The sequence below is a fragment of the Poecilia reticulata genome, chromosome 5 (assembly GCF_904066995.2).
Source record: "Poecilia reticulata chromosome 5, P_reticulata-male-v2, whole genome shotgun sequence".
NCBI classification, from domain to species: Eukaryota; Metazoa; Chordata; class Actinopteri; order Cyprinodontiformes; family Poeciliidae; genus Poecilia; species Poecilia reticulata.
Window position 1 is genome coordinate 6,603,575 of NC_088834.1, and position 12,761 is coordinate 6,616,335.

The 12,761-nt window shown below is 38.5% G+C and overlaps 1 long non-coding RNA gene across 1 annotated transcript; it reads right to left on the minus strand.

Moving 5' to 3' along the window:
* Positions 1 to 328: 328 nt before the first annotated feature.
* On the minus strand, positions 329 to 6,635 carry LOC103464740 (uncharacterized). Its single transcript, XR_014087516.1, has 2 exons — positions 5,926 to 6,635; positions 329 to 3,477 (listed from the first exon to the last, which is right to left on the minus strand). It is a non-coding gene; the product is annotated as an uncharacterized LOC103464740 (long non-coding RNA).
* Positions 6,636 to 12,761: the final 6,126 nt, after the last annotated feature.

A 12,761-nucleotide genomic window follows, 5' to 3' on the forward strand; every position in this document is an offset into this window, starting at 1 on the left:
GAATAATAAATATTCTATTAGATATCTTTTATTCTGATAAAAAATATTATCCCAAAATTTCCTACAGTCATAATAAGGAGTAAAATAGACAATTTATAAAATGAAGTCAAGGTCCTACAGAGAAACAATCAGCCAATCAAGCATAAATTTGAAAATGTTGCACAAACCTGATGGCACAGCTTCCAGACCACTGAAGCATTTAACCAGAAAATCTCTATTTAATTAAACATTACAAAAAAGGGAATCAAGACATAAATCATTAAACACACAGTGAACATAACCCGATTCGTCCCCCAATAAATAATAATAAAAAAACATTCGCACAAAATTTTCAATAACAATTATACGTTTTTATTTCATCAAAACAATTCAGATTTGCACATGGTCCTCATTTCTGCTTTAGGGATTCTTCCAGCTCTGTGGCTTTGTTGACTGACATAAGTAAGTGCAATGCTGCCATCTTGTGGCCTTTGGTGGATATTCACCATGTAAAATGTTGATTTTCCCTCCACATTGTAACCGATTTCAAATGGTGCTAGACATGATGGAAACTCTGAACACCAGAGGAAAACGGTCAGCCTTGATTAGAGGGTCAGAAGAATGGATTCCTATGCTCTTGTCTATTTAAAAGCTGATGTTTTGTAGAGCAATACCGTCTGTCAATATGCAACCCATTCCGGGTCCTATTTCAAATTGTTTTGAAAATTACCATCACAAACCAAACAGCAGTCCTACACTGATTGCTAAAGTGAAGTCTGTTCCCGCTCAAGAACACCGATTTCAAATGGTGCTAGATGGGATTTTAGACTCTAAGACACCATCTGAAACCAGTTCCCTGGGGAGGAGGACTTTAAAGCCGACACAGCTCCTGGCACACCTGGGGGGAAAAAAACTAATGTCGTTGTTTTCAACATGTTTTATGATTCATCTGCAAGGATGGACCTAGAAATGCAGCACCTTCACTTTTGATTTGTCAGAACACTTTAATCAGCATCGAACAACATCAGTGAAAGCTTCATTGACCTACTGTCAGTCTTATATTCTTTCTTTTTTTATTCAGTTCTTCCTCTTATCAAATAGGGCAGCAGAGTGCTGTTGGCATTCTCTTGCCTGTTTGTTTTTTGCTCTCGCTGCATTACAGTAGCAAGCTTTTTTATCTCCAGAGAATGCTGATCTACTTTTTGCTTCTATGAAAGTATGAAAAACAAACTGCTCCTCATTGTTTGAAGCAACCTTCAAGGTTAAGTATAGAGCTGCAACTTCACAAAAGAATGTCTGATAATGAAAGACTAAATTCCAGCCTGTATATATATTTTTTTAGGAATAGATGTCTATTTTCCAAAACAGACATCTACATTTACATGTACACTAGGTAATTTGGGAATAGTACATAGTGTACAATATAAAGATTTTTTGAATGATAGGCAAGATGATGCTATAAAGTTTCTTAAACCTAAACAGGAAACAGTCAGTCAGCTCAACGTTTTAGCAGCTTGTTAGTGCATCAGATGGCCAAGTTCTCAGGATGGTAGGGCATAGTAGCGAAATGGAAACACAGATCAAGCCTGGCAGAAACTGTCAGTGAATCACGGTGTGGAAAAATAGATCTCAGCAGCATTCCCACAGACTTCTTTGTCAGGCATGATGGCATATACTGTGTCTTCTCCTGGGCCAACTTCAGCCATCCGGTGCTGCTCCTGGTCCAAATGGGGTCGACTGTAATTGAAGTCAGAAAAAACAGGTGCTGAAAGGAGCAAATAAAAGTGTTAACAAGTGGCGTCTGACTGAATGAGAAACGGATTCTGGTATTTCTTTTATTTTGAAATAACAGAAGACTCACTGAACTCTGTAGGTCTGGCACTAAATGTGTGGAATGATCCTGGCCTGTCAGAGCCTCCGGCTCCTTGTTATCCTGTTGATGGGAAAAACAACTACTCCAAACTTTCATGTGTCTGTTGGTTACTTCCTAATCTCTTCTTCACTATTAGTTTAGTGTCATGGCTTCTAAAACAAAAACTACTGCACTGGATTTCGCGGATGTATTTTGAGCAGTGGTAATCGAATTAGGCATTTCATTATTGCCACGCAGCCCTGCGGATGTGTGCTTTGGCCAAAAATATTCTCGCTTTCGATAGAATCTGCCACTATTTACACGTCTGCTGTGTCAGCTTCAAGAATAACTCAGGCAGCCATTGTGGTTTAAAGGCTGCAGCGCTTCTTACATCCATCTCCTTCTCGTTTATTATGATGAGCCACGTAACATTGGGGTCTGAGAACGTCTCTGTCTGTTCCTCTCTCCTGCTCCCTTGTTCTTTTAACTCCAAGCCCTCTCACCCTCTCCTGCGCGAGCAGAGGCTTCTGACTGCATCGAAGCTGTTTTATTTTTTTCTGCCGAGTCACCTGACCATCCACTGCTTGTTAAAGGCACATCAGCCCCTTTAAAAATCAAAACAAAAGGAACTTACGCAACCATTAGTTTGATTTGGAACGACATCAAACTGAATACGCTGCTCACTTTAAACACGAAACAGATGGAAATAAAACAAAAGAATTCAATTAAAGTGAAATAATAGAAGCAGACCACATACATTTTTGTTTTTAAATAAATAATATTAAAAAAAGACTTATCCTAACGGTGTCTAACCAGCTTTGATGAACAAATCCATCACTGCATTATGCAGTGCAGGCTGTCAGTAGGTAATTGATGTCACCAGTAGAGAGTCACTGGGTTTGGTCCCATTGGAACAGGTGACGTAAAATCAACAGTGAATGCCTGCATACGTGCAACCTTGTGTTACGTGTGCATAACAGCATGGGGCGGAGCAGTGTGCATGGGTGCACGTGTAAACAGTGTAGGTGGTTAATCCTCTTACAGATTATAGGTCCTAATTTATCAGGAGTGAGAGAGGCAACCTTATCAAGGTAATGTGTTTTTAAACTACCTCCTGACAATCGTGCAGCAGCAAAGTGAGTCAAGATGTGAATCTGAAGACCTCATTTGCAAAATGTTAATTTGTACGTATAAATATATACAGTTGTAATCACACTGATTAATATGAAAAACAATCGCATGATGCAAAAGTACCAATCAGATGTCACTTCCGTTACGACTCGGCCCATTTGGAGGAAAAACAAAAACACACCAAATGTTTGGATCATAAAAGGATCTTGAGTTTAACCTTCTGAATTGCATCATTGTCTCCTAAGGGGTTGGGGATTGTGAAATATTTGTAGAAGTGAGAGCCTCGACATGCTCAGAACAGCCTGACACTGTTTGTTCAACCCAAATGCACAATGGATGGAAATAACTACCACACATCAAGGAGTTGATTTACACGTTGTCACAATCTTTTGGCTCCTCTGCTGCCAGCTGGGATATATCAGATGTTTTGTTGATAAAGAAGGTGGCATAATCTAGCTGCTTCAGGGCATCTTCAGACAGTAAACTGGGTCTCCAGTTTCTGAAACAGGGAGCACCTTTACAAACACAGAAGGGACAAAAACAATCTTATTTGCCTAATTTGCAACTTGATGTCCATTTCAGGTACTCAGACAAGCCTACAGAAAGAAAAACAAGCAATTAAATAATTGGAGCACAGAGCGGCCTCTTGGGTTACATCACAGTCACTAACTGTGCTCCAGCACTGTTCGAAAAACAGTTCTGGAGGACATAAGGTGTCTACCTGCGAACAAATGCTGCCTCACACTTGTCTATTAATACACCGTCATGTAGCGAGGCCAGCAGTGCACCGGGTTTAATTTTAGCACTGTCATCTCTCGGCCCTGTGCCACTTCCCATTCTATAATCTGAGCGTAGGAGGGATCCGTTTTGAGAGCCAGTGGGTCGCTCGCCATTTTCTCTGATGGTTTGTGTTGGCCACAGGTGACGCTGGCCCTGCGCTGCAAACACATTTCTCAGGATATTCACAGTGCTTCTTTTGTCTTTGAAGTATGTCTTCGCTCATTTTAAACCCACAGCATCAGCTGAATTTTAAGCAGAGACTGCGTTCTTATTCTAACTACATCTACTGCTGGCAGAATTTGTCCCCAAAACTGTGATTAAAACTATGTTGCGTCTATTTACTTGACTTGAGAGGCTTGCACCTCACCGCAAAAGGATAACAAAATAACTATTGAGGTCACATTTCCTTGTTTGGGAAACTGGGTCACTTGTTCCACTGGTCAGCCTAGAAACTCCTGGTAAACATGATGGCTGATCCTCACAATCCATAAAACATGGAACGATGCGCTTTTCCTGGCCAGCTCACGTAATGTACAGCACATAGTGTAATATATGCATTTGGAAGCATGTAAAAACATAGTCGTAAACCGTGTCACTTACTCTCTGATCAGATTATACCTCTTACTGGAACCTTGATGTGTTTGCTTAAAAACTGCCATAACACCATTACCTCCAGGAGTCAAGTTTCTATTCAGCGAACATAATTAAAGTTCTAAAGGTACTCTTCCCTCCCTTTCTCGCTCTCTCAGCCTCTCTTCTTACATTTGCTTGCCAGTGGTTTTGCAACTCATGAGCTCTATTGGTGATTCAGCTGATGACTGAACAAATCCACTCGACAGGATGGTGTTAGCCGCCCCTACCTTTCTCATTTTCACCTCAGGGCACCGTGATAAGTGATGAAGCTCTTGGTTTCTATCTTTTTTTGGCAGGTGAACAGCAGGAAGCACCACACCTTCGAACATCACAATTGAATCAAGTTAGAATAGAGGCCCACAGTGTATGTGCCACCCACAATAGTGTCACTTCATAAGATACTTTCGACTCATTTTGTGCCATGCAGGGATGATTTTCAATGTCTAAGGTAATACATTTGCTAAGTGGTTCACAAGTAAATAGCAAAAGGAGTCAAATCAAGGTACAATTCAGCTGAAAAATTGCTTAAAGAATTTCAGATTCATTTTAATGTTATTAAAACAAAATGTGTTAAACAGACCAATAAAAGCAAACAATGAGAAATAAAGAGGAGTGCAGCAGATCATTTGGTCCAATTAGTATTTTACTCAACAACGCCCCCTACATTCGGGAAGCACATCTTGTTTTGAACATATCAAGTGCGCACTATAAAGCCAGATTACTATTTCGGACTCTTGAGATCTGTGTGACGCAGCAAAACCCTGACAGACAACGGAAACTTAAATAAAGCTGCGTCATCACTGAGTTTGTATTTCCTCTGAAAAGACGCAAACAACAGAGCAGTCCTCTCGCGTCGAATTTCAACCACGTTTAACTGCGTATCTCAAGAATATGAGTATTTTTCTTTCATGAATAATAGTGTCGTGGAATGTCGGTGACAGAATAAACACAGCCCGTAAGGCCACGGGACGGTGAGTGACTGTGGTAATATGTACTGCGTAACATCGTCCTCTCCCACAACAGGATTACGCACTATCCATCTCTTGCGCAGCATCCTATTCCGAGCTCTTCCTTGACACGCCATCCCTGCCGATTCCACGTTTTGTTTACATCCACATTTAGTCATTAAAATCGGACAAAAGTCGAGTTTTAGAGCAACCGCAAGCAGGCTGACATGCCGTCGCAGCGAGTTTCGTCCCTCGCAGTGGAAATTCCCACTGGATTTCATGTGGCTTGTCGGACTTCGCGCTGACGCAGTTTCATTTACCTGTTGTCATACCCATGATGAAACATCAAGATTATTAAAAAAAAAAAAAAAAAGTGTTCAGAACCGTTCTCATTACGAAACCACAGCCTATACACGGCCGTGATAAAAAACACTTTTATTCGCTTTCATGAAACATCAAGCAACTCTTTCCCGAGCGCCTCCAGGCTCTGATTCTTACCTTCTCATCTGGCGCTCCGGTGGTTATGAATTACGTAGTGGTATTCTCTACGCAACCTACGCAGTATTATGTCGCCTCGACCGTGTAATAACACAAATAACTTACGTGTTTAGCTCAAGCCTTCCCTCCATCTGTGCTGAAGAAATGTGTACCTCATCCTGGCCGGCGCCACCCAGTTCCGGCCCTCGCTGAATATTGACTCCGCCAGGTTCCCGTTTTGGCCTTATTCTGGTTATTATCAATCTCAGAGCGCATGTTTGTCACAGTGTATCCCCTAACGATTTTCCATAGCGCAACATGGGAACCCCGCCCCTGACACTCCTCCGATCACTGATTGGCTGAGAGGATGGAGAGCGTTTCCTCATCGAGAGACTCACATGTGGCTGACGCATGTTTACAAACATCGTGTAAGATCACATGGTAATGAGCGTCCATTTACCGTAAACTACGTCCCTCTGACGCTATGGCCAGATGTCGTGCTGAGAACTTTTTCTTTTTTTCCTTATTGCAGCTTTATGAAAAAGTTAATCGTTGCGTATTTGTTTTTATTCTAGTTATTTTTTGTTTTCTTTGTAATGATTAGCTGTATGATTATATCAGTTACTCGCTTATTCTTTCATCCGTAGGCATAAGAAACAGAAACAGTAATTTTACAGTTGTGTCCGAAAGGCTAAATAATACCTATACCTATTCGGTTACCCTATATACAAACTATATATGTTTTAAAAGCAGTGACCAATGTTGTGCTTTTACTAGGCAGAAACAGAAGTTAGGCTTTTGTTGCCACTTATCTTCAAATATTTTCAGTTTTTTTCCTCCCCGTTTTTTTCTTTTTGTTGTAAATTTCCATTGATGTTTCATAATGCTTGAAGATCCAAAAATCTGTCATCCATAATAATAGAAGATGCTCAGATCTTCCTGGAATATTTTTGCAATGACATCTTTTTTACAGCAGATGGCAGTGCGACCCAGCTTTCTTTGTTTTTTAATTTCTTTATTTTTTTCTTACAATGGTGATTATAAAAAATAAAACAAGACAATAGAGTCAAGTACATAAAAATCTATAAACAATTAACTACTACTACTACTACTACTACTTCTACTACTACTACTACTACTACTACTACTAATAATAATAATAATAATAATAATAATAATAATAATAATAATAATAATAATATGAATAAATAATAATAATCGAATAAATTTACCTTGGAAGTTTGCATTTTTACTCGGATGTTTCCATACAACTTAAATCCATAGAAGCCTATATCTTCTAATATTATGAAGAGTATGGTTTAAATTAATTTAAATCAAGACTATAATAGATTTGCTTTCCTACTATAATAGCGTTTATTGAGTTTGTAAAATAGACATTTATTTTCTGAGCCACATTATCGCGAAGTAAACGGTAAAGCATTAACTTTACCATACTTTGAATGGATCTCCAAGTAAGCAACTTGGAGATCCATTCAAGATGTTTACGGTTATTGAAGCACATCGCTGCTCTTCTTTAATGTCATTTACGGTAAATGACGCCATTACGTCATGCATCTTTAGAATAGCCAACAGTAAACTCATTAGCATAATCAAGGAATCCCGCTCAAATGAAGTCTTCGAAATCTCTTTATGTAAATACACTTGTCTACAGAAAAGCAATCAATTGTGTTTTGGAAACATTTTCCGCTCATTTTGAAAACGAAAACAGACTGGCTCTTTTATGTTACCGTTTGGAGTTCTTTTTTTTTTTTAATAGCCAAAATCTCATTTACGCGGAAAAAAACGAGTTAAGGTTAAAACTTATTATGAAGTTTAGATGAGAACCTAATAGATTGCTCTCGCTTAAAATGACAAGAAATGCCCAGTAGATGGTGACAAAATACAATGAGTGCTTCGTAAAAACTGACTCACACTTCCATGTTTATTGCAGGCAGTAAACTTGTTTGTCATTTGGCTTATGTATAACTATCTGTCTTTCTTTTTTGGAAACCATTTCAATGTGAGAGATGGATATAAGATATTGGTTCTCACAGTGCAGTTTTTATGCAATTTTAAAACTGGTGGCATTTTTTTTGTTTTAATATTTCTGCTTGCGGAGTGATATGGCTTTGTTTATGGTCATCTCTGATCTGCTACCAGCAAACACCACCCTGCTGACCTTTTCGCCCTCTTCACTGTACAGACAGTGGTAGCCTTTAGCCCAGCAGGCTCTGTAAGTGAACCATTACGGCAGGCGTGTATAGCCTGTAAGAACGAAACAACAAGGGCTGATAAAGGTCACTTTAGCTAGTATGACTGGAGTGCTTAATTTGCTGTGGGAGCATGAACTGCACACAAGCACAAATAACAAGCCAGGCTTCAGACACACTAAGCTGTCTCACATGATGGGACAGCTGACCTTGTAACCATATGTTGTGTGACTGAATCCTTCCGGCCATCGGGAGGCAATAGGTCACTGATTTTTATAGTCGCAAAGTATTTTCTCTGCACTGGAGCAACAACTGTAAATTGGTATTATTGGTGGTTTGTCGTTAAAATAAACACAAATTTAACCCCTTGTATATGAGGACAATCTTTAAGTGCACAATAAAAACAGTAGAAGGCACATCCATGTAAACGTCTACATAGATTAGCATCTCCTCTTGTGAAAATAACGCGGCCTCAGATTTCTATCATCAGACAATTAAAGGCTTATCAAAAGTCATTTTGCCATTTTTATGTTGGTACAATAAGTTTAGATTTTTAATCATATAAATCTATGTATGAATCAGAGACCCAAAACAGATTCGAGATTTTTGTTTGCAGATTGCCTTACTTCTTTGCTGCAGAAAAGCGGTTCATAAGCCTTTCACTGGCAACATATTTGGCCAACTCATCATTTTTACTTTGATTATGTTTAGAGATTCTTGTGTAATCTTAGCAGTGGGATTTGGAACATTTAATACAAAAGGATAATGTTGTGAGGTTGAGCATCATCTTTCAAAAACAATATTAATTGTTAATCTCCTCACTTTTTTCACCCATGCTTCATGACATCATGACATTTAGGACTTAGTGATTTACTGCTGCTATTCTTTAACCAGTTTTAAAGTTGTGTCTACACTAAAGCATTTCCTATTACTAGTATTTTGCATAACTTTTTTATTATGTTTTATGCCAACCAAGCATGTCCTTTATTACTGAGGTGATGTTGTTTTTCTTAGTTGTCATAAAACTTTATTTCTTAAAACCCTCTGGGTGGCTTCAAATTTATGATTATCACAATAACAGCTATGCAGATTTATCAACTATTTAGTGACTTTTTTTTAAGGCAGTATAAAAACATATTGTTTTAAGATATAATAGTTTCTCTGTTGGACCGGATCAGCCTTCTCACTCCATTTCCATCAATGAGAGCTAAGGTTCATTTGTTGCTAATTTGGTTATTCCTGTTACAGACTCACCTCAGTTAGATATAAAGTGACCTCTGTTGACCAGGAATACTCCATAAGACCAACAGTTTGAGTAATGCCTTGACTCAGTCATCTTGCAGTCACAAATTGGGCCTTTTAAAACTTTCTCAAATGCTTAATATTGCCTATTCCCACTGCTTCAGACACATCAACTAAGGATAAAATCCCCACTTGCTGCCTAATAAAATCCACCTCTTAACAGGTGCCTAGAAGAAAAGATATGTGGGTATTCACTTCAACGGTTATAATGTGCCTGATTAGGGCTTACCTTACTTTGTAGGTTTTTATCCAACAAATGTTTAGAAATTTAATTGCTATCTTTTCAAGAACAAAATGTAAATTCTCAGATATATTTAATATTAAACCAATTGTACATTTTAGTTAACACCAGCAAACGGATAACAAATTATAGTAGAACAATAATAAAGGTTATACACAATCAAGTAGGCAAGAACAGGTAGGAAACCAAATAAAATGAATGCATGCATTAGAGAAATCAAAGTCAATTTATAATAAATGAAATCTGTGGATTTCATTTGGCAAACGAACTTTTTTCACTACCTTTTAATAATATCTAGGACAATGCAACTGACCAGGAGTCTCATCTAAACCGCTACTAGTTTTATGATGTGCTGTTCACATAGCAAATGAAGTTAAGTTTGTCTGCACAGTCCCAGCTCTCCAACTGTTGCCCCCCCTGATAGAGGGCCCCACAGTGGTGGCTCCAGGCTGGACATTGTGGAAACTTCTCCTGGCTCCAGGTTTGGTTCTCTGTTGAGGTCCCATCCACCCACAGCCAGTTGTCAGAAAGGTAGCGCAGGCCGCTCCACACATGGGTCTTTGAAGCTGTTCTGCTGGTCTGCAGAACTTTAGTTAGGGCAGATTCAGAGGTTAGGCTGACCAGTTCCTTGTCTAGGCTGTGGCAGTGCTCCAAAGCCTCCTCCCAGGTCTTGTTTTCCTTCACCAAAACCAGGCTGCTGTGAAAACAATAGAAAGGGAATGTTTCCTCACAGCTCACTGACTCCCAGCTGTCGTCAGTCTGTGCCACACAGTGCTGATCTTGGATTGGCTCTACCGGTGATATCCAGAGAAAGAACGAAGCATTTTTCCCACCAGACCACTTCCAGTTGTCACTGACATCTTTGTACAGACCAATCCAGATTTTTTTAGAATCAGCACCTCCAAACTCTAGATCTAACTCAGTGAGTTCGTCTTGTTCCTCCTGGCTGTTGATTGAGGACAGATCAGTGTGATGCATCCTGCAGTAGTCTCTGGCATCTGACCATGTCAGTCTTTCTGAGACATAAATATTCTTTCCAAAGGAGTCACAGAGAGCCACACTGAAGAGCTCTGTAAAGAGCAGAGATCTGAGAGCCAGTGTTCTCATACTGATTTTTTCTTTCATCGCTTCCCTCAATTGGTAGTTTCATTTCTGGGATGTGAGGGGTTCTTAAATACTGTTGAAAATACAAGAAGCACCCAATCAAATTGTGTTCCATGGTTTTCATGGAAATATCTTGGAGTTTAGGTACAAGTCTACACATGCAAATGTGGAACAGTCAAATTTTCACAAACGAGGCTTAAACCCTCCCACGGTCTTAGCACAATTCTCAGGAGGAGTGTGGTAAATGTCATGGTCGGACAGCAGGAAAGTAGGGTGGTGGAGGGGATTGTGTTGTCAGATTGTCAGTTTCTGAAACCAAATAAAAGAAGACCCTTATAAAAGCTCACATGTGACCTCGCTGGACCACATACAAAATAAAAACCTCAGGGTTAGGGTTAAATGACCCCATCTCATGGGAGGGTTAAGACTTAAGACTGAACTGAGAAAATGAAAGTGTTTTTCAAAATTTATCTGTTCTTACATGACTGATGAATTTTTAAAATAGTTTCCAAAACACATTTTGACTTACTAAATGAATTACTGAATGAATAATAATCAACATTAACATATGTCAAATTGTGTTTACCCCTTTACGGTCTATAGACAGAGTTCTGTATTGTTCTGGGCTCACTGAAGCTTGTTAAAGTTGGTATGTTTTAAATCTTATTTGTTTTTGTTCTATTTGAATACAGAGGGAAGCTTTGCTGGCTATTTCCTGCTTTGAATTTGACAAATTGCTTATTTGCATTTAAGGGTAATCCATGTAACTTGCAATTTGTTGCCTGTCAGTGAGTAAAGAATGATGGATCTGTACAGATCTGCTAGAGGGTTGGTGCTTCATCAGTTGATCAAATCTTCCATAAAGAAGAATATTCCCTGCTTTGCTTAGTGAAATAACTTAACAAGGAAAGAAATAAAAAAATAACAGTTTAAACATCACTCAAGGAAGGCAGATATATCTCGACCTTTACAAGTCAGGCAATGGCTTTAAGAAAACAGTTTTGTCTTAAGAGGCCCCTTTTTAAAAAGTTTAAAACAATCTTATACTTCATATGATTTAGACAACCAGTCACAATCAGGTTGATAAACTCAGTTGAAAAAATTTCACTTTGTTTTGTTAAAGCTTTCTGGTTGAAATAAATAAGGAGTTTTTTTAAGCAAACAAACTTTTGTTAATTTAATTTTAGGTGATAATGACATCAGTGACTCATATGAGAGAAATTTATATTATGTCTAGTTTCAGAGATGAGATGGCGATAGTCTATTGTTTTACCACTATGAACTCTATCCAAGTCTATTCTAACTCAGTTAATTTGAGACAACATTTTAAGATAAAAAAATATTCATTCACATAAAACCTGACTGAAAATGTCTAAGACAGAGATAATCACAATAATAAGAGCAAGCTGAACCTGAAAACATTGTCTACCAAACATATAGGCCAAATTTATCCCAAATGTAGCACAAACATCTTAGCATTTTGTTGGCTAACATCCATTGGGTAGCCAATGGAACAGAGGGGTGATGTGTGCTCTTTCAGGATGATAGATGACCAGATGTTTCACATACGATCTGGACCAACTGCAGTGAATTCAGAGGGTTTATTAAAAAAATGTCCTCCTAGATGTAAATTCATCCACAGGTTGTGTAATTTTAAGTACCAAAGTATTTTTATCATGACTGGTTACGTTCAGGAGGTCACATTGTGCAAGTAAACAACATCAAATTCCACACTTTTTCAAGTAAAATAATGTAAAACACGTTAATCTGCCTCAATTTTGCTTAAACCACACAAATCTATATTTAAATGCAGAACTACAAACTACATATGAGCTCATTAGTCCTGACAAATGAAAATGTATGCAAATAGTCTCGTCGGTGTCTTTGTTTCTTGTTTGATGGGAACTTAAATCTGCTCACAGAATCCCTTTGATGTTGACTATGGCTCCCTGTTATGAAGATTTGGTTTAAGATTACTGGCTACACGATAGAAAATGTATGGCTAGTGTCAATTTTGGATTCAAACAATGTATATTATATTGGATAACCAACTTTATTTTCTCATGCTTGTGGTTTGATGAGTTTATTTTTTTTGGTAAATCAAG